General features: G+C 35.9%; 1 protein-coding gene across 1 annotated transcript in view; it reads right to left on the bottom strand.

Moving 5' to 3' along the window:
* The window catches only part of SULF1 (sulfatase 1), a 264797-nt gene that overhangs the window by 232006 nt on the left and 11176 nt on the right, over nucleotides 1-21615 (bottom strand). The window contains exons 2-4 of the mRNA XM_084509643.1: nucleotides 20912-20993; nucleotides 20064-20152; nucleotides 8220-8266 (exon numbers count right to left, since the gene is read on the bottom strand). The gene's annotated coding sequence lies outside the window, so the exon portion shown is untranslated. The remainder of the gene's footprint in view (nucleotides 1-8219; nucleotides 8267-20063; nucleotides 20153-20911; nucleotides 20994-21615) is intronic.

Genomic DNA, 21615 nt, shown 5'->3' with positions numbered 1-21615 from the left:
CTTCAAAGTAAAAAATGTCAAATAGTATTGAAACTACATTTATTGGACCTATTGGAAGACATGTCAGAAATAAATATCTTTCCACTGAGTCACCATTTTTTACTGCTTAATATACAGAGAAGATTAAAAGAAAAAGAAGATAAGATCAAAACTATTCATGCGTATGTAATTAAAACCCCTCCCCTGAACAAACATCCAAAACCCCAACCTGAGTGCATCATAAGTCACTCATATACCTTAGAAATAGTGGGGAGAAAAAAAAAAAAAAAAGAAAAAAAAAAAGTAAAATTTTTGCTATTAGAGAGGACAAAATAAAGTGAGCTTTCTCCTAATTAATTTAAATTGCAGTTTTGTTCTGAAAACCATGGCATGGGATTTCACACTGATTATCTCCCCATAGTTTCCACATAGAGTATGCTCAGCATACCAGTAAACAGTTCATTTTTCTCTCATCCTACAAAGCCTTGAAAGCACAGCTTGCCCTCTGAAATGCAAGCCAAGTCTTCTGTTTCTTGTGAATAACCACCAGTTAGAAGCTGAACCTGTTCTGTCACACATATACACCAGCATTGCATGTGAGTGGCTGACTGAAACAATTCTAATTGCAATGAAAAAGGAGGATGAATCAAATCTCCTTCATTCTCTTCCAAGTAGATGCAGTGCTGCTCCCTCCTAACTCGGTTTTGTAGGGCTTAAGGGACAGGAAAAGCAAGAATTAGAATTGATTCTGCAGGGAAGGAAGCAGCTGTGACAGTACACTGGTGAACAGATTTGTAAAGGTTTCAGCTTTTATGTAGAATGGCAGCATACTGGAGATAGGAAGAAACCTTGGCTCCAGACCCTGTTGAACTGCAGTGTGATATTCTCTAGACCGATTTCTCAATTTATCAAAATGATTTTGAAAACAGAGTATATTGCTGGTGTTGTGCTGCATCTTCAGGCAGCTTCAGCTGCTTGTCTGTGAGACAGTTAGAAAGGAAATAATCCCTGGTTTTCTTGACGTGTAGTTTGGATTCTGAAGCAGGATTTCATTTTTCCTTGTGGTCTCTTCCAGTTCTCTGTTACTAAGTCACAATCTTGTCCCTTGGTGAACACAGTGGGCCTCCCAGTTTGATGTCATTTACATAACTAATAAGCACACTTTTTACTCCATCATCCAGGCCAAAAATAAAGATATTAAATGGTCATACTCATACTCAAGGCAGAGGAATTGCTCTTACTCCACAACATAGGTTGGCACCGAACCATTGATAACTATGCTATGATTAAGATTTCACTTAAGCACCAATTTCATTAAGATAAATGATTTGCCATTTAACTTCCTGCTTCTATAACCTACATAGAGAGGGAAATTTTTCCACTTTGACATATGTCAGTCATACTAAAGTCATGTTATGTTATCGTAGTCACAGTGTGGTGAGGGTACTAGTTCACCTCTTTGCTCAACTATGGCACGTTTGCTGTAAAGACTACTGCAACCTTTGCAGAAGATCTATGGTAACATCAACACACAAACTTGCTGTGAATCAGACAGGAGTATGCTTCCTCTCCAAGCTCCAAAACTGAACTACCCTTTCTAGCTTTTACCAGAGTTAATACAAGAACAGAAAAAATATCAGGTAAAAACAAATCTCCACCTCACCCTGCTGATGCTGGCGGTATTGAAGACTGACAAGTGTAAGATCAGGTCAAGATTTAATGATGCTTCTCCATACTTGGCTCATCTCTAGCAGCAGACAGCCCAGAGATTTTCTGAGCCAGGCCTGGCAGGGTCCACAGGTGAAAATTTACACAGCCTGGCTGTATGCTACTGGTTAACTGCTAGCTTCCTATGTTTGTGTAGAACCTGAAAAATTCTAGCTTCATTTATTTATTTATTTTTCCTTTTTACTGGAAGAAGCAGTGAACAATTGATCCATACTTCTCTATACTTGAGATATCCTTCCTCAGTCATGTCTTACCATAATTAATTTTCCTATCCTAATTAATTGTACCTTGCATGGATTCTTTTCCAAACTCCTGAGCATCCTTCCCCAGACATTTACTTGTTACTACATTGTCTTGATGACAACAGGGTCAGTGAGAGAGGATAGCACACAAGTGTTCAAAATGTAGGTACATCAGGAATTTCTATAATGGCATAACAAAAGCTCTCAGTTAGTTGTCTATGCTGTGTTGTCACAAGGTTTCAGGGGAGAACTGTCTGACTGAAGCCTCTTGTCTTTTCTTAAAGTGTAGAATTGAATAGCTTTGGGGGTGTTATTATAAGCCAGATTTATGATTGTCGGGCCTGTTGCTAGAGTACAGTTATGATTTGTGAAATTAGAATTTTATTGGAAAGGAGGATTGCAGCCCACAAACTGGAAGAAACATCTGAGAAAGAAGTAAGTCTAGAAAGCAAAAAGAAGAGTAAAAGTCTTTTTTTTTTCTTTCTTTTTTTTCTTTTTTAATTAGAGGGCTTATCATATAACCAGTTTCTGAGGAAATATAGCAGTAGTGAGGGACAAATACTGGTTTCCAGCTTCCACAGGCAATGCATGCAGACATAATGCATACATAATTGCATATTAATCTCCTTAATATATTTACCAAGTTCTATCCTGAAACCACAGAGGTGTTTTTAACAACCTGTAATAACAGAAGACTGAGCTAGAAATTTTCTGATGATTAAGAAATATATATATATATGGCTCTACCCTTTACATGGGCAGATAATGATAGGACTAGGGAGGCCCTACAGAGGGACCTGGACAGGATGGATTGATGGGCAGAGGCCAATGGGATGCAATGGGATGATGTTCAACATGGCTAAGTGCTGGGTCCTGCACTTTGGTCACAACCCCATGCAGCATTATAGGCTTGTGGGAGAGTGGTTGGAAAGCTGTGCAGGGGAAAAGGATCTGGGGTTCCTGATTGATGCTTATCTGAACATGAGCTGGCAGTGTGCCCAGGTAGCCAAGAAGGCCAACGGCTTGTATCAGGAATTGTGTAGTCAGCAGGACCAGGGAGGTGATCGTTCCCCTGTACCATTCCCCTCACCATTCCCCTCTGGTGAGGTGGCACCTCGAGTACTGTGTTCAGCTTTGGGCCACTCACCACAAGAAGGACATAGAGGCCCTGGAATGTGTCCAGAGAAGGGCTACAAAGCTGGTGAAGGGCCTGGAACATAAGTCCTATAAGGAGCGGCTGAAAGAACTGGGGTTGTTTAGTCTGGGGAAGAGGAAGCTCTGGGGAGACCTTACTGCTCTCTACAGCTATCTGAAAGGAAGGTGTGGGAAGCCGGGGGTCAGCCTCTTCTCGCAGGTAACTAGTGATAGGACTAGAGGCAATGGCCTCAAGTTGCACCAGGGGAGGTTTAGTTTAGAAATTAGGAGGCATTTCTTCTCAGAAAGAGCAGTCAGACATTGTAACGGGTTGCCCAGGATGTGGTGGAGTTACTGTCCTTGGGGGTGTTCAAGGAAAGGTTGGACCTGGCTCAGGGACATGGTTGAGTGGGTGACATTGGTAGTAGGGTGATGGTTGGACCAGATGATATTGAAGGTCTTTTCCAGCCTTAATGATTCTATGATTCTATGACAATGGGGAATGGTTTTAAGCTAAAAGAGAGGAGATTTAGATTAGGAGGAAATTCTTTACTCTGAGGGTGCTGAGGCATTGGAACAGAGAAGCTGTGGATGCCCCATCTCTGGAGGTGTTCAAGGCCAGGCTGGCTTTGGGCAGCCTGGTCTGGTGGGAGGTGTCCCTGCCCATGGCAGAGGGGTTGGAACTAGATGGCCTTTAAAGTCCCTTCTAAGTCAAACCATTCTGTCATTCTATGATGTTATGATTTTGTGATTCTATGATTCTATTAACTGTCTACATCTTACATGAATTCCTGTCCATTTTACACTCAATTAGTTTAATACCAACCATATCCTTCAGTTTACATGGATTTTCTCTCTATTGTTGGAGAAAAATGTATTCTCATTTCCCTACACTAAAAAACAAAATAACAAAACAAAACAAACAAACAAACAAAAAAACACAAGCAAAGCTTTTTTGCCTCCTCTTATATGTTTCATTCTTAATTACTTTGATCTAGTTTATATTTGCTCCCATTCCCACTTGAATTAATCTAAAGATAGATAAGCAGAATAGTGCAAAGTTATTTCAGACTGGAAGGTTCTTCAGAGATTCCTCTTGCTCAAAAAGCTCTCTGACAATGGCCTTGCTATGTTAGATCTACTTTACAAGTATTTCACAAGATGTGGTGTAAGATTACAGCTGTTCTTTTATTGCCTAGCTTCATGATTCTGCATGATACAGACATTTTGTCATTTTATGATAACTGATTCTCTAAGATCACTCACCTTCCTGTTTGGAAGTTTTGTCTTATAGCAAAAATTCCTCTTAGTCCATCAGTGCATAGTACTTCACTCTTGTACTGTTAAATTTACTACATAGACATTTTTTGTATGTTCAGGATTATTCAATCCTTCATAATGCTTTCCTGTCTTTCTCTGTAGCAACATTTTCTAATTTTGTTAGCAAAAATCATCATATGTTTTTTTTTTTTTTTTTTTTTTTTGGTCAAAATCACTAGTGGAAACACTCTATGAAGCCTTGAATAAAGACTTTTTGAATAAAAAGCATCAGTAAAGTTTTATAATGCTTAGATAAGTTTCAGTTAACTAATCATAACTATTTCTTCACGTGAAATCACATCAAATTCTTTAATGGAGTCCTGAGAAATTGCATTGATTTTGATTGTCTTAGAAAATTATTCATCTAAAAAGCCATTGTACTGGTTCAATAAAATGCAAAATGGGTAAATACATGCCACATTTTAGTCTCCATGTACCTCCATATTTTTAATCATTCTTAAAGCATTCTAAAGCCTTGCACACTACTACAAGAAACACATTGTGTAGTTGCCCAGATAATTTTTATTTTCTGTTTCATAAATGTATATTTTGTGTTGACTGTTTTCCAGTTGTACCTTCCCTGATTTAACAGATTTATTAGAATTTCTGCTGTTGGACATACATGTTCATGTGTGAGTGCATGCAGTATTGCAAGGAGATTATTTGTTTCCCCCAACCTGAGTACATTAAGTTGTTTGACTTTTGGTTTCCACTTCAGCAATTGTAATTTCCTTTTCCACATTCCCATAGCTATCTGTTGCCTCTGTTCTACTTTCAGTATCACCATTCTTAATAAAAAATTATCAAAAACTTCTAGGAACACAACTAGTGACCCATGCTTGGCCCACTGAAATCGTCAAGTCACCAAGTCCAGACTTTCATAATCACAGGCAATAGCATAATCTAGAAAAGGTTGCAGGATATCTGTGCCAAACTCTGCTTTAAACAACACTGTCCACAGAACTCTTCCAAGTATCTGATAATTTAAGACATATAGTATAAAAGATAAAAAACAAACAAACAAACAAACAAAAAAACACGTGTAGTATACCATGGGAAAAATGTAGGAGAAAACAAACCTATTTATAAGTCAAAGGACTCTGCAGTGGGAAAAAATCACTTTGTGCCATTGAACTCCAGGAGATTTTTGATATTATTAGGGAATGGTCTTGCCCTAGTCAACATGCCCAAAATATGGCGAGTTTTTGACTCTATTAAAAAGATCATTAACGGCTGCTGTTTCCATTTGTTTTCCCTCCTATGCAAGAGGATAAATCTTTTTGGTTCCCGCTGCAGACCAAGATAAACTCTGAAGTCTTGGTTTAATAAATACTATGCAGTAAACATAATCAATAGAAAGAAAACACCTGCGCATTTCTTTTTAGAAGGCTTTAAATCTCTGTCCTAGTCACTATGTACAAAAAAAGCCCTCATGTTCTTATATTGTTTTTTCTTTAGTTACGTGCTGAAGACTCTGGCCTAATTACAAGAAGCCTAAACACAATTCATAATTGCATTCTAACAGCAGAATACCATTATAAAATGTTTACACTGAACAATTTTATCTCAGAAAAGCCCTTTTTCTGAGAAAAGATTTGGGATCTTGACTATGTGACAGGTGATGTCTTCTGCAGAGAAAGTATAAACCTGCATTGTATTCGTGTCCCTTTAAATTCGTAATAATGTAAACTGAGTGTAGCTGGAGGAAGAAAACTAGTCCTAAGATACTGTTAAAAGAATATCTGTCCAATATCAGACTTGTCCAATAATGCTTGTGATATATCATATGGCCAACTTTGTCCTCTTTTATTTTTTATTTTTTTAATTGAAAAAAAAAAAAGAAGTTTAAAGCACTTCTTAACTGAGGGATAATTTAAGAGAATTCTAATTTAAATATGCCTTTTTTTTTTTTTGTCATGTCCATCCATATGATTTTCTATGCTCCAATAACTATAAATTTAATATCTTCAAAATATTTTACTGGTCTTGTTAGTGATCTTTGGTTATATTTACCAGAAACTATTTCTACCTCAGAATTAATTCTTACACAACCTGAATACATTGTTTACATACATTGAATACAATGTCTGAGGGCATTGTAAATGGAAAACTTGTCAGAAAATTGTCTCCCTGTGAAACAGAAGAAGAGAGAAAAAAAAACAAACAAACAACAAAACACATCAACAACACACACACACACAAAAAGACTTTTTAATGTCATTATCTATATATTATACTAGGAGTTTGTCTTACAGCAGCTTTGGTATTTGCTCTCACTCCTTTTTCTTGGTGTTTAGAGCATCACCTTCATCACTGAATTTAGTTGATCTAATTGGAATTTTATCTCACTTACTTTCTCACTCCTGTCAGGAACGCTTGGTGCTGGCACGTATGGCAATGCATGAGAGGAAAGGCTTATTTTAAGAAATTCTTTGACTTTTCATCCTCACTGTTACAACAGCCATCAAACTCTAATTTACTCTTCTGTGGGCTCTGATTATTCCACAGCTCAAGATGGACAAAAAGAAAAATAATTTGGTCATTTCACAGGGAGAAAGCCTGTACTCCCAAAACAAAAGCAGTCAGATAGCTAGCTCAAAATTAATAGACTGTAGACTGACATCTTACCTCTCTTCCCCAACTCCACTCTTCCTGCTGCCTCCTCACCTCCTCTTTCTGCTCTCCCATCATCGTCCTTCCTTCCAAGTACCATTCTCTCCCACGCCCATGCTACCCTTCTGTGGTGGCTTTTCAATAGTCCAGGGACAGTGTTTTGTGAATACAGATAAACAAGAGGGTCAATCTAACCTTCATTTTTTTAGGAGAATTAACAGATCAAGAACTAAGGGTGGGAAGTAATATTTGAAAACTACCTGTAAGGAAACAAGAGGAGAAGAGAAATAAAATCTCATTCTCACAATCCCTCCCTTCTAAAAAGTTGACACTCTCCCTCAACCTACATACTTAGTCTACTGAAAAGAAGAAAGAAAAAGAAAAGGAAAAGGAAAAGGAAAAGGAAAAGGAAAAGGAAAAGGAAAAGGAAAAGGAAAAGGAAAACAAGAAAAAAGAAATGATCTCTCAATAAAAATTACAAATTCAAATGCAGACTGTTAAGTCATAAAGTTGACAGGCCATGATTTACAGGGATTTTAGGTGGATAGTTAATTTTTATAAAGATATTTAAAGGATATAAAAGGACAAACAAAACAACAGCTTTTGGTAAGGAACAACAGTTGTTGCTAGTGAATAAATAAATCCACTCTTTAAAAAAGATTTGTTTCTGACATGGTCTTTTTCAGCCAAGCTTGGACACTCATGGATAAGTTTGTTCCCTACATTTTTTGTATTCACTAACAAGCTTTTATTTTGGTTTTTATTCTCCTTTGCATTTACACATGGGATAGAACACTCAAAATTTTACTTTTTTTATTTTTCTGCCAATGGACATTACTTAGTATTATGTACTTTTTTTTTTCTTTAACTAACTATAACCAGTACATGGTAGAAAAGTATATTTAAAAATGCATTGTGTTCATGCTTCAACAGTCAAATATGAAATTCAGATTTAATTTTGAAACTTTTCTAATCTACATTTTTGTCTTTTAATACTGCATTGATCTGTGCAGACTTAGGAGATTTAAAACTCTCGTGTGTTACAATACCTGGATACAAAACTTAACCAAGAAAGAAATTCAATCTTTATCAATTTTAAAAAATTCCCAATTTCATCTATGCAAATCATCCCTGTGTAAGCCATCTCTTAACTTTATTTTCACTTCAAAAAAAGTATTAAAAAAAAAAAAGTAGTTGACGTACCTTATTGGTGTTCAATGACTGCTCATCATTTTATGATGAAAATACACCTTTAAAAACATTTAAAACATATGCACAGTAAATTGGTGAGCTAAAATCTCTCAAAGACATATTTTGGCATCATATTATCCTGTTGCCTATTAAGCAATTATGGAAAAGAACACTGACTACACCACAGATGTTTTCTAATTAAGTGGATCAAGGAAGACACAAATGCTAATGACTATTTTTGTTTTATGTGTTATTTATAATCTGTTGTGCTATATATATACTAAGTCAGTAAAGTACAAATCTATATTCAACTCCCCTAAGAAACAGTTTCTTCAAAAATATTTGCTTGAAACTTTATTTTTCAGAACTATAATTTAATGTAGACCAGATGTGAGCCTTTTGGAGTCAGCCCATGGTCTGCAGTTCTATATTCCTTCTCTAATGTTTTAATTTCTTCTAGAATTATCCTTTCTTGCTGTTTTGATTTCAGCATCCTATAATCTTCTTTGTAATGGTGTTTCAACACATGAGTATTTATTCACTTTTATAAAACAGGTGAATATTACAAGCTTTTGCTTGGTTTTAGCATTGTCTACATTAATCTCCAGACAATATTTGCTAAACATTTGTATAAAATCTCTTAATATATCTTCAGACCTTTTCCTGACCAACAGAACAAAGTTATAGGTGGACTTTAGTTTGAACCAGAGTAAACTTTGATACTGATGTCCCAGTTGTCCCCACTTACCATCACTGAGTCATCCTGGAGTGTACAAACTGAATTTCTTTAGCTTGAACTAAGCTGGAAGACCAGGGGTATATCTAATTTTCTTCAGCCTCAAATGGACATTCAATCCACATGACCCGACTAGCACTGGCCCAAAATGAAATCTCCAAAACTTGGAGTTGTGCCTTAAGGCACAACTTTAGCCTCCTTTCACTCCATTAACCCGTTCTTTTGGATCTCCCTGCCTGCCAGCATAAACCCATACTATATCACCCAAACAACAAACACTACGGATGGAGTTGTCTTTCACTGCAGTACCATTTTCTGGTTTTGAGTAATCTGAGTAACTAAACATTCACAGTAAGTGTTACAAAGAGAAAGTTCTGTTCTTTGGGTGATAATATTATAGCAAAATTCTGAATTGGCTGTAGGTGAACCATTTAACCAGTGAAAAAAGGACAGAAACCCCAGTTGGAATTTTGAAAGCTTCATCTATGAGGCATATGTATGAGTATCAGAAGCAAAACTGAAATCAGATAAGCATGAGATATAAAGAGAAGCTTCTAGCAGAGCAGTATGATGACACAAGCAGAATGAAAGGACTCTTAATGAATAAATGGACTATTCTAAAAATGACCAGGGATGTCCTTGAGGACAAAGGAGAATGAACGTGTCACAGAAGAGTAACATATTTAACTCTGAGGTTCTGCTTCCTTCAGACACAGTCAGTAGAAAGACTCTCTATTAGTTTAATTAGGTTTGAACTAAACCCTGTTAGTCATTTTAACAAGCAAATGGCAGCATAAGCATTTTGTAGTAGAGGTTGATATGCACTTAGGATTTGTCATCCCAGCGCTGCTGAATTCTGTTGAGTTTATGCTGTTGGTTCTAGTGTATCCATAAACTTCAGCCATGCTGACATCTAAACAAGAAAATTAAGCATTGTCAGGATGCTGATAGTCTAAATGATTAAATTCTTATGGCAGTCACTGTTATTCTTTTTGCCTTGATCAGCTGTTACTAACCCAAATATTTCCCATGTAGAGTTTGGGCATAAGGCCAGCCCTGGAAGTGTTGTCAGCTGGCAGTTGTACACTGCTCTGGGTACCAGAATATCATTATGTAGCATGATCATGACCAGAATGTGTCAACGGCCCAGCCTGAGAAAATGGAACCTGGCAATATTTAATTTCCTAATATAGATTAGCTGTTGAGTTGAAGAATGTACTTTGTGCTTCATCTGGCTCATTTTAATGAAATGGTCTGAGAGGAGTAGGATATAAGAATCAACCCTTTTAATTTTTACTTATTATCACTCAAATTGGGATATCTGTAATATCTATGTTAATATAGACTAGTGCAAATGGTCAATATGATTTCACTGAAAATTTATATAAAAAAACAACTTATTTATTTATTTATTTATTTATGTATTTTTCAATGAAGTTCCTATGTTTAGAGACTTTGAAATCTGAGAGGAGCTCTATTCAGAACAAAGCACTTGATTCCAGAGTGATGAGCTCAGAAGAACTAATTCGGCAATGAAAGCGATGTGCTGTCAAAGTGCCATTCACTAAGGGGTATTCTGTCTAGGGAGGGGGATGCTAGTTACATGACACTGTACATACATACATACATATTTAAAAGAACTTCAGATGTATTTACAATCAGGAGCACATCAAATGCTGCTTCTTTGTAATAGCTTTTCTGGCTTTCATAATTTTGGATATTGTGTTTTCAGACTTGTGCTGAGGAGTACTATAAGAAACTCTTGATATTTATGAGCAGTAGTGAATTCTTGATGCCTGTAAAATAGCAATTAAAAAGTCCAAAATGATATAATCCTCATCAGTGCACCCACCTGAATTAGTAGATAACAATAGAGGTAAATTGTGTGGACAGTCATGGTGCAAATTCCATTCCTTTCAAATTATATTAAATTAAATGACATTTTTAAGGATGCAAATGGTTAATGAACAAATCTATTTGAATTAAAAATTTAACAAAAGCTTTGTGAACACATAAAAGTGATTTGTTGATAGGTAACTCTCTGCTCCAACACCTTTACAGTCCAGCTGAGTCTAAACAAAGAAATGTGTCAGTAGAATGGCCTCTATCATATGCTAATGACAGCAAACAGCAGGAATTACAGAATAATGTGGATTTTAGAGAAGAGGCTGGAGTTAGAGATCTGGAGATCATAGAGAAACTACGAATGTACTTGAAGATGTAACAGATTAGAGCAAAAATCGAAGATCATGCATGCAGGAATTTCAGAAGGGAGTTCATGGAGACCCAAAAGTCCTAGGTTCTCTCATATTATTTCGCCTGCGGAAAAAAAAAAAAAAAAAAGACAGGTTGATGCTGAAAGAATCATCTGTAGGCAATCCTCCAAGTAAGTCTTCGGTGCTCAGTGGTGGGTTGGCCAAGGAATTCCTGGGAAATTGCAGCTAAGTGGGGAAGTGTAGTTTGGATTGTTCATCCTTGAGTCATGGATCCTGTGAGCCCAAGTGATTTGTGTGCCTAGCATGTCAGATCCATGAATTATGTAAAGATTTAAAGGTAAAATGCTACAATTAAAGCTGCAGATGGATGTTAGAATAACATTATAAAAGGAAAACACATTTTTAAGGTTACACAGTATGAATCCTCACTAGCAGATACACTTTCTCAGTAGTCTCTGAGGCTGGTTAACAAGACTCTACAATCATTTCCAGGCCATGCGTTCAAGGATTCTAAAACTTCATCTTTCTTGCTTCTATTTTGACAAATACTAGGATTCTTCACTATGAGGGTGGTAACTGGAATAGGTTATCTAGAGAAGTTTATGTCCCATCCCTGGAAGTGTTGAAGATCAGGTTGGACGGGGCTTTGAGCAGCCTGGTCTGGTGGAAGGTGTGCCTGCCCATGGCAGGAGATTTGGAAGTAGGGGATCTTTAAGGTCCCTTCCAAACAAAAGCATGCTGTGATTCTATGAACTGTCTTCAGTGTCTTGATTTTTATAGTACAGCCTAGTTACCATGTTCTCACCTCCTGCCTTGCTTACAAGTTTCTTCAGTATAGTGGCATGTTTCTATAAGTGTAGTACCATGAGAAGCATAAATTGTACAAGCTCCTTTCAATTTATATTTAGCTTGCTTTGCAGAGAAGCTATAAATGGCATAGCATAAGATTGATCTGAGAAAGGATGTGACCTTTCCTTTCCCCCAGCCACTCCACGTATTGTGTTAGATTTACAGAAATCATGCAGAGCTTTGTCATGGGGACTAACAAGGGATGTCCACTAGAAATCTACTTGTAGGCAGTTTCCAGAGATGGTGAAGAATAAGACCTTAATGTGTTATTTAATTAGAGAAAAACTGTAAAACACCTTTCTGGTGCATCAAAATGCAATCCTAGGATTCAGTAGAAGGCATATTCCTGGTAACACTAATGTCACACTAATTGACAGCTATTCATTGATGGATATCTGCCGCAGTGTTAATGGGTAAAGCAAAAGTGATGCCACTGTGCAAGACATAAAGCAGTAATTAGGATCATAAAGAAAATTAATTTAACTTCAATAGGGCTGAGAAGAATTCCTAAAAAGAGATGGGGAACACAGAACACAGAATTTATTTCTTGATTAAAGGCAGCAGTAGCCTGGCTTATTTAACTGAGCTTAATATTCCTCAAACTCTGATAATGAAATATTTCAAAAGGGGTCACAGAACATTAGAAGTAGTCAGCAGCAGCAGCTCAGTCCATGCCAGTAATTATTGGCTGAAAATACTTTTGCTATGTTAAGAACTGATCATTTAATTGTTGGCAGCACCAAATATACATTGCACACAGAAAAATATGGTTATGAAACAGGTTATGAAAAATAGAGAAGGGAGAACAAAAGGAAAATAACCCCAGGTGTCCATCATCAATACATTTGTAAATACTTTTCCTGCATCATGTGAGAATCATGTGACAATGAGGCTGCTCCGATGACCTAGGAGGTCTCACTCTAATGTATCAATAACAAGCCATTTCTCTTCTCCTTCAGTGCATAGTATAGCTCTGGCATAACTACTTTTTTATTTGTAATTTTAGCTGTTTATTTTGGATTTTTCTTGGTTATGATCCAGCTTTCACTTGTTATCATATAAAAGGTCCTTTAAACATGTTTGTCCTTTGATCTATGCCCCATCTTCTGACTAGGATGAACTCCTAATATAAAATCTGTCTGTAATGCTTACCACTGCCAGAAGTCTTTCAAACAATTCTTGACAACTAGTATCTTGTGCCTCTCCTTTCTTATTTTATAATGGTCTTACTACAGATGTTATCTTAATCTGTTGTTTCTCTGGAGCTCTGGCCCCCTTTAATCTGTGTTTAGGTATCAGTAGGGCAAAGTACAATGTAAATCTTAACAACTCGGGTTGTTGCCACAGTACTCAGAAATAATAGCTTCAGCAAATAGCACTGCACATTTGCAAAGCTAAGCATTTAAGTGTTAAGAAATGCCAGAATCAGTGTATCTCTACATCCTTAATTAGATTTATAATACATTTGTCACATGTATGATCACATACATTTTTTAAATTATTATTTAGTATTACACACTCATCTATGTTTTTCAGCAAAAAATATGCAGTCCTGCTGTAACTGCCTCAGAGTTGTGCTGCTAACGAATATTCTTACCTTAGGTTCTCTGCCTTGTTGCAGATTTGAAAGCAAGTTTGGAATTTGAAGATTGGTAAGTACTAGAAAGATGGATACGGAGGTGTACCTTTGCTAAAAGATAGGAGGAGGTGAGAAATAGGGAATCCAACACTCTCTTGATTTGTCAAGCAGCTCAAGCAGGAGAAAATCCTGGGTTTTCTTGCAAATTTACTAGTGCTCCTTGTTTCAAATATTGTAGCTTGGCTGGCAGAAGCAGCTGAATGAGCCTCCACTCAGGCTCATTACATGTGCAGAGAAAAAATGTAGCAGCCTGGTCTAAGTGCTGGAGTTTGGGACCAAGCGTGAGTGCTAGCACATGCTGCCTCTGTGTTGTGATATATAATAATATTTTCAGACTTTCACCATACATAACAATTTGGGGGGTGTTTCTAAAATCATGAGTTGGGGGGTGGAGTGGAACAGAGTTCCTTGGGTTCCCCAGGAAATGGGTGGTACAGACTGAGCTGTAGCATGGTTTGGCAGGACCCCAGCATGCACCTTTGTGAAAGTAGCAGGTAATTGCAGCTGTAGTCTCAGTCACCCACCCAAGATACACTGATGGTCAGTAGCACAACAAATGAAGATATTTTAAGCCCTAGCTTGAGAATCTTACTGCTAAACCATTCTAGAAAAGATTGCATGTGTCTATCACCTTTTCACAATAAAGGAATGCTTTAAATGAATACTTTTGTTCATGGAAACTACACTGTGTATGCTGTCTACATAATCAGAAACTATTGGATAGTTTATCCATCCTCCATAGTACTTATCCTTGTCAAGAAAACATTTGTATAATGTGTCGGGGTCTGTGTTTATGAGCACTAGGATTATTACATTTTACATGCAGATAATTGTATAGTATTCTAAAGCAGGAATTACTCTCTTTCAGTCACGAAAATCATTCAACTGCATGATCATAGCATTGGCAAAACTGCAAGATAGATGCCTGTCACTTCTCTCCAGAATTTCAATGGCAAAAAATAAGTGTAACTGGTGAGGGGAAAAAAAATATTCCACTTCCTTGATACTTGGGAGAAATCTAGTGTGATCAATACCATCAACAAAATTATGCTGCTTTTAAGCCACTGGAAGCAGATGACAATCAGGTATAGAGGCTGTATTGCAGGTAGAGCAAATGCAACAAGACAACACCATATTTTGACAACACCCTTTTTTCAATATTCTTCACTTTGCTGAAATTGAAACAGAAGTCATATATATGTGTGTGCATATATATATATAAGAGATTAATACAAATAGACCCTTACTCTACAGTATTCCTATGTTTGATGACCTTTACATATTTTTTAATGAAGAATGACTTCATTCTGCTCTGTTGTGGGAATGTGCAATGCCTTCATCTTCTGCTTAGAATGTTCTTTCTGATGCTCAAGGATCACGCATTTAATGAGCCTTTCAATATTATCTATTCACTGTAAGTGGTAGAGTAAAAGCTTCATGGAAAAGAGTCTATTTGATCTAATATATATATTTTTATATGCTATTATGAATTCCATATTATGCCTTTTGATGTAGATTCCCATATGTGATCCTTATGGAGCACTTTATAATTATTTCATTGTGGTACTAAATCATTCCCAATCAACAAATAGGATTATGATTTTAAAAATATGATTTGGGCATTTCAGAATGCATGGAAGAAAAAACACAAAAACCAAACAGTTATGTTTATTTTGATGCACAATGAATTTGAAAGTTTTTCAAAAATGACATCACCAATATTAAATAAAAGAGAGGGAAAATGTAGATTCTGAACCACTTGGAAAGTTCATGCAAATCAGCTATGATCAAATGCCTTACTAGTGCAGTACTGAAAGTATCTAGCTTTGTACTGTAATCTTAATGTAATCCAAACTGGTAGAAGTAATCCATTCAAACATCATTTGAAAATTACAGTTATAATACTCTAGCTATTTTTTTTCTTCCCTTTCATTGAAAAAACATATAATCAAAATTATTATTTTAACATATGTATGTTTATTTACACACACATTCAAAGATTATATCTTCTAGGGATCAGTTCTGCTCCTAGTGCAGGTCACTTTATACATGTGGTTTGAAAGATATAATTTAGCACTTGTCTATAAAATGTTCATTTTATTTACCTAACAAGTAGTTTGATTCCTTGACCAATTTTATTTTAATCTTTCAGCCTATCCCAGTCATTTGGTGAGAACAATAACTTAATATCTCTGAATGATAACAGGTAACATAAGATTTCCTTCCTTCCTTCCTTCCTTCCTTCCTTCCTTCCTTCCTTCCTTCCTTCCTTCCTTCCTTCCTTCCTTCCTTCCTTCCTTCCTTCCTTCCTTCCTTCCTTCCTTCCTTCCTTCCTTCCTTCCTTCCTTCCTTCCTTCCTTCCTTTTTTCCTTCTTTCCTTCTGTCATTAGAATAAGGTAGCTTTCCTGGTATTCACAGCCCTAGAAAATCTCACTAAGAAATCAAAGCTGGGTTTTGACCAAATGTATTTCAGTTCACCTGCATCTGCATTTCACGTTCTTAATAGTGGTTCTTAAACTATCTGGGGAAAGCCCCTTTAATCCAATTCTATATGGATATAGCCCTTCCTGGACTAATAGATCCATCAATAAGTGCTGAAGTTCTCTCTATTGACATCTTAATTAGGGTGCAGCATTTAAGGAGGAGCTAGAAATGATTTGACAAACTTGTTTTCTGGGTTGCTCTGATCAGGCTGCTAAGACTTCAGACTTGAGGCTACAGAATGCTAAATTTGACATGCATACATGTCTCTTACCTCGGCACTATTTTATCTGGGTATGTCCAGTATTTACATATTATGCATATTGGTATTGGTAATATTTACATATTACCAATATTACACATTTATGGAGACAGAAAACTTTTGCATGTCATCAGAAGAAAAGTTTTTCTTGGGGAAAGAAAATTCTTTTTCACTTTAAAGTAAAAGGAATGTTTTCATCTATGCTGGAACCTGTGACAGTAGTGATAGCAAATAAGATTGTCTTCAGGATCCAGATTGCGAAGTGTGTGACCTAAGTTCCCTAGTGTTCAGGCTAATGCCTTTTCTTTGTCAGAAATGTAAGCTCTTCAATTCAGCTAATTCTACATAATTGAGCAAAATGATATTGAAATAATTCTAAAAAGTTTTTCTAATGTATATCACTTAAGTGTTGCGCTCCCCCCCTCAAAAAAAAAAAAAAAAAAAAAAAGGACATTTTAATTACACAACATATAACTCCATAACAAATGAGAAAGTGGTTGCAAAGCTGTTGAAATTATATTCAGCACAAGATTCCAGCCTGGAAACAAATATTAATGCTGATAGTTTCTTTCAAATCTAATAAGTGGAACAATTGGAGTTCTAAATGATGGATGGATTCTTCTATTAATCATAAAAGACTTCCCAGAACTTACTTGTTTAGTTTAAAGTCGTTAGTTTTAGCTAGCTATAAAAAGACAAAGTAGTTGATTTGTAACTTCTTTTGTAGTACAATAGCTTTAGAATGGGGACAACTTGCCCTGGATTTTTTTTTTTTTTCCAAACTCTAATTATCCTTGACAGTAAATGCATGTTAATTTTTTTATACATACCAATAACTAAAATTTTCATTTATTGATGGTTTCACTTAAGAAATACCATTCAGTTTTATGGCAAAATTAAGGTAAACATTTGTTGATTTTTAAGTGTGAAAACAAGCAATCGGAGATGCAAGAGGTGCTTCTTATTCAAATAATATATCTGAGTTTAACAGGTTAACATGTTGGTTTCACACTTGCTTTATGTGTAAAAGAAGAATATATTAAAAAATGTTTCAATGGTTTTCCAATGATATTTTAAATTACTCTAGAGCTCTTAAGCTAATTAGACACCTATTTTTGGAGTAAATTTATTTGAGAATTTTACAAAACCTACAAAAGTCAAAAAGTTTTTAAACTATTCCACTTTATAAAGAGCATGACAGTTTTTCTCTTAATTAGTAAGGTTTTAAAATCAAAATAATTAATAAATGTCACAAATTATACTGTGTAATTTGATATTAGTTTTCAAAAGGTACTTAAGCTTTAAAATCAAATCAGATAAATTTTCTAGTTCCCCTAAGAATGGTACCTGTGCTCTTCACAGAGAGTTGTGAATTTTCTTTCTTGCTTTGCTGTTTTTTCTATCCCTCTCTCAAAAAAGGAATTGAAATTGGAAATACATTCAATGACTGTATGTTAATCTCTGTAGAGAACTGAATAACCAAGTCTCTTTGGTCAACAAGAGTTTTTACCTGAATGAAAACATGACATCCGTGAAAACTTGGTGTGGATTTGAGATATTCACTGGGCGTTGGCATGTTTGTGTACATGAACACTGCTGAATAGAAGTTGTGATTGCCAAACATAAGGGAGGTTTCCAGCATTTCACTGCACACCTTTGAGTATTTATTTCTCTATGTAGCCACAACATGCTTTTCTTATCACTTACCCACAAGCTGTATGAACCCCTAGGCAGTTTCTTTTGGTACTTAACCCACTGGTGACTGACTGTTTGAAGTGAAACACAGAAACCATGCAAATTCTGGGGGTTTTGCTACACAACGTCTGGGATTCTTAAAATATGTGGTAGTATACCAGAAAAGAAAGAAAGGAAGAAAGGAAGAAAGAAAGGAAGAAAGAAAGGAAGAAAAGATTCTAATCTTTTAATCTTTCTAATAACAATTCTGGACTAGAAAAAAATGGAAATACAGTATATGGACAAAAACCACAGAGAATGAAGTGTGACTCGATACTAATTCCTTCTGATACGAGTTACAACTACAACATAACACTGTGTACCAAAATTGACAGACCCTGAAATTTACCTGAAGGGAACAATCATTTGCTATATTCCGTCATTTTATAAGAGACTGAGGCAGGCAGTTTGCTAGTATAAAAGGAACATTCAAAATCAAGGAAGCAAGCTAACCAACATAAAGCTGCCAGCTGTGGTTGCATATACCAGAGGAAACAAGACAAAGCAGAAGAGGTAACGGGGATGATGGGACAGGTTTAAATCTCTTTGAAAAAAAAATAATTAAGCTTATATCACAGGTAAAGAAGAGCCATAAAACCTGTAAGATTAATAATTTACAGTTTCCATGGTAAACAATCAAATAGGCCCGCTTAAGCCCAGCTTTAAGAACATTGTCTTCCTAACAATTTTCATATAACACAAACTTAAGTTTTACATTTCGTTTCTGAGACAGAATTAGGAGCCTTCATTAGTTTTTGTGCCACATTAATCTTTCACCAAGCATTCTGAAGATATCACAAAGATATGAAAAACTGCTGTTCTAGAGATTACCCCATTTAGTACAGTCAACTTCGACAGAAACAGTTCATTGACCTACTACTGTAATATAAATCAGAGGTTATAAATTCTAATACTTCAGTTTTCAGACAAGAAGAAGCAATATCATTGTATCTCTTACACTTTCATATACAATCCGAAAGAACAATTACCTTGTTCTATCAACCATGAGCAAAAGAGTCTGGTGCCTCCCCCAATGCACACTTGCTGGGCTATAAAACACACACATTGCAACATCCTGCCTATTGCTATTACAATTCAGTAACAGACAATATTGGGTAAAGAAGAAAAGTTTGAACAGGTTCCTTGAAGTTTAACTAAAACAATCCTAATATGCCATTAGACTCATAACAGTATCTTTAGTAGATCTAGGCTGCCATGTGTTCCACCTCCACTCCATGTGTGGAGTTCATTATAGGGTTGGAGCTTACATCTGTTGCCTCATAACAGATCAATTATTGATTCATCCATGGTGAAATGCACTTTAGCTCTCTTGTCTCCTCAGTCAATCTGAAGAGACAGAGATACTTCCAGAGGGCAATTTATTCCATCTTTAGAAAGTTCTCTAAAATAAGCAGGATTTCATTGTCTACATGAAGAACTTAAATGTTAAATACACCCTTAATATTTACAAAAGCTTGTAGAGCAATCCCTGATATTTATCTTATTTTACACAAACTCAAAAGAAAGAAAGAAAGAAAGAAAGAAAGAAAGAAAGAAAGAAAGAAAGAAAGAAAGAAAGAAAGAAAGAAAGAAAGAAAGAAAGAAAGAAAGAAATGAAGGAAGGAAGGAAATGTATACAAGGAAGTAGACATTAAATACCATGAGTAATTCCTATATAATTGTTATGGAATGCTTATAGCTTCACTCCTAAAATTATTGTGAACAAATGCCACAGTAAGGTTCCTTTCCATAAATGCACTTTTAAATTAACCTGAAATATTTTTTTTTAAATATAGAATGTCTGTTTTCTTCAAGATATTTAATTTGCTACCGTAGTGTTTTTATTATTGTTAACTTGTACTCAATTTCAGTTCACAGTTTGACCCCATGTCTTCTTAGGTATTTTTGCATAAAGGTCAACCACAGTATATCTACTTACCTATTCTACTCTGAATTCAGTTAGCCAGTTAGCCAGTTGACAGCACAAGCTTCCAGACAGGATGCCAGTATCCAAATCTACCTCCAGTCCTGTAATAACAAAAACATTTCTCTCAGCCTGTATCACCATTAACATCCTTTCCTTGTTATTTTTGCTTCTGTTTTTTATATTATATCAAATAAAAGCATTTTGTGGTGTGGTAGGTGACTAACCCAAAGCACTTATTTGAAACATTCACTGCTGTACTGTGAATACCAGTTGATTCAGAACTCCCTGTACTGTGAATACCAGTCGATTCAGAAGTCTCTGAAAAAACTTTTTCCCTGCAACAGTCCTAGATGGTAGCTACTCAAAACCCTGTAATTCAGTCTTCAGAATGAATGAATGAATAAATAAATAAATATCAATTTGGAGTAATCTGAGCTGCTTCTTCTCATTTGCTCTTATAAGGAGAACATTGTAAAAAAGCAAATTTGCCACAAACCACTCAAATGCAAGGCTCACGTGTATTTGGAAAGCTGGGAACACCTTGAGAGCAGTGGTGCAAGCTTCAGAAATTTGGGAATAACAACAGAACACTATTATGAGTTACACATACTAATAAAGGTTACACACTGAGAATTAATAATTTTCCTCTCCCTAGCTTTCATGTTCCCCTCTCACCTGTTCTTCTAATCATCTCAACCAACTGTTCATTCAGGTATATAACACAGCTGAAAAGGATAAAGGAACTAAAGGAGAAAGAAAGAGAAAACATGAGGGGCATGAGAAAACATGAGAACACATGAAGGTGGATATAGGAAGTATGGAGAGAACAAAGGGCTGGGGAAGAGCTGAGCAGTACATACCTGCAGCATGCATTATGTAGACCTGCATAGATGCCACCCCACTCCAGACCTCTCCTCACTGCAACCCAGGGTAATCCTGTGCCTACAAGAGGGCCATGGGATCAGTGGATTCCAAACACCAATATTTATTGACCATTACTGATTTGTAGAAATTGTAAAGCCATTACAATAACAATAAAAATGTAACTTCATTTGGAGTATACCTGGTAGGAATCTTATCCATTGGGTACTTGCAATCTCCAGCAACTTAAATTCAGGGTTTTCAGAAGAAAATGTGTTTAAAAAAACAAAACCAAAAAAAAAGAAAAAAAAAAAACAACCCAAAACAAACAAACAAAAGAAACAACACATAACAACACATAGATAAATCTATAAGAAGCACCACTCACCACTGTAGCTTTGTGTCACTCTGTCCACTTTTTTTCCATCACAGCTTTTTGGACAGAAAAAAATCAAATAGAAGAACTCCTCTCAGCCTCGTTTCCCTATCACATGTATCATTCTGTCACCGTAAACTATTGTGTAACCCAGGCCATTTCAAATATGATGGTTTCACTAAGTTCTGAGCTTATTTATTGTACAGAGTGTAAGAGATACATAATCATTGTTTCTGAAACTTTTTTTTTTTTTTTTTTTTTTTTTTTTTTGAAACATTGTGAATTTCTGCATATGCTTGTGGCCCCAGCAGCTGTGTGTGAAACATT

The sequence above is a fragment of the Aythya ferina genome (assembly GCF_964211825.1).
Source record: "Aythya ferina genome assembly, chromosome: 2".
NCBI lineage: Eukaryota > Metazoa > Chordata > Aves > Anseriformes > Anatidae > Aythya > Aythya ferina.
The sequence above is the reverse complement of the archived record's forward strand: the minus strand, read 5'-3'. Positions and strand labels throughout refer to the sequence as shown.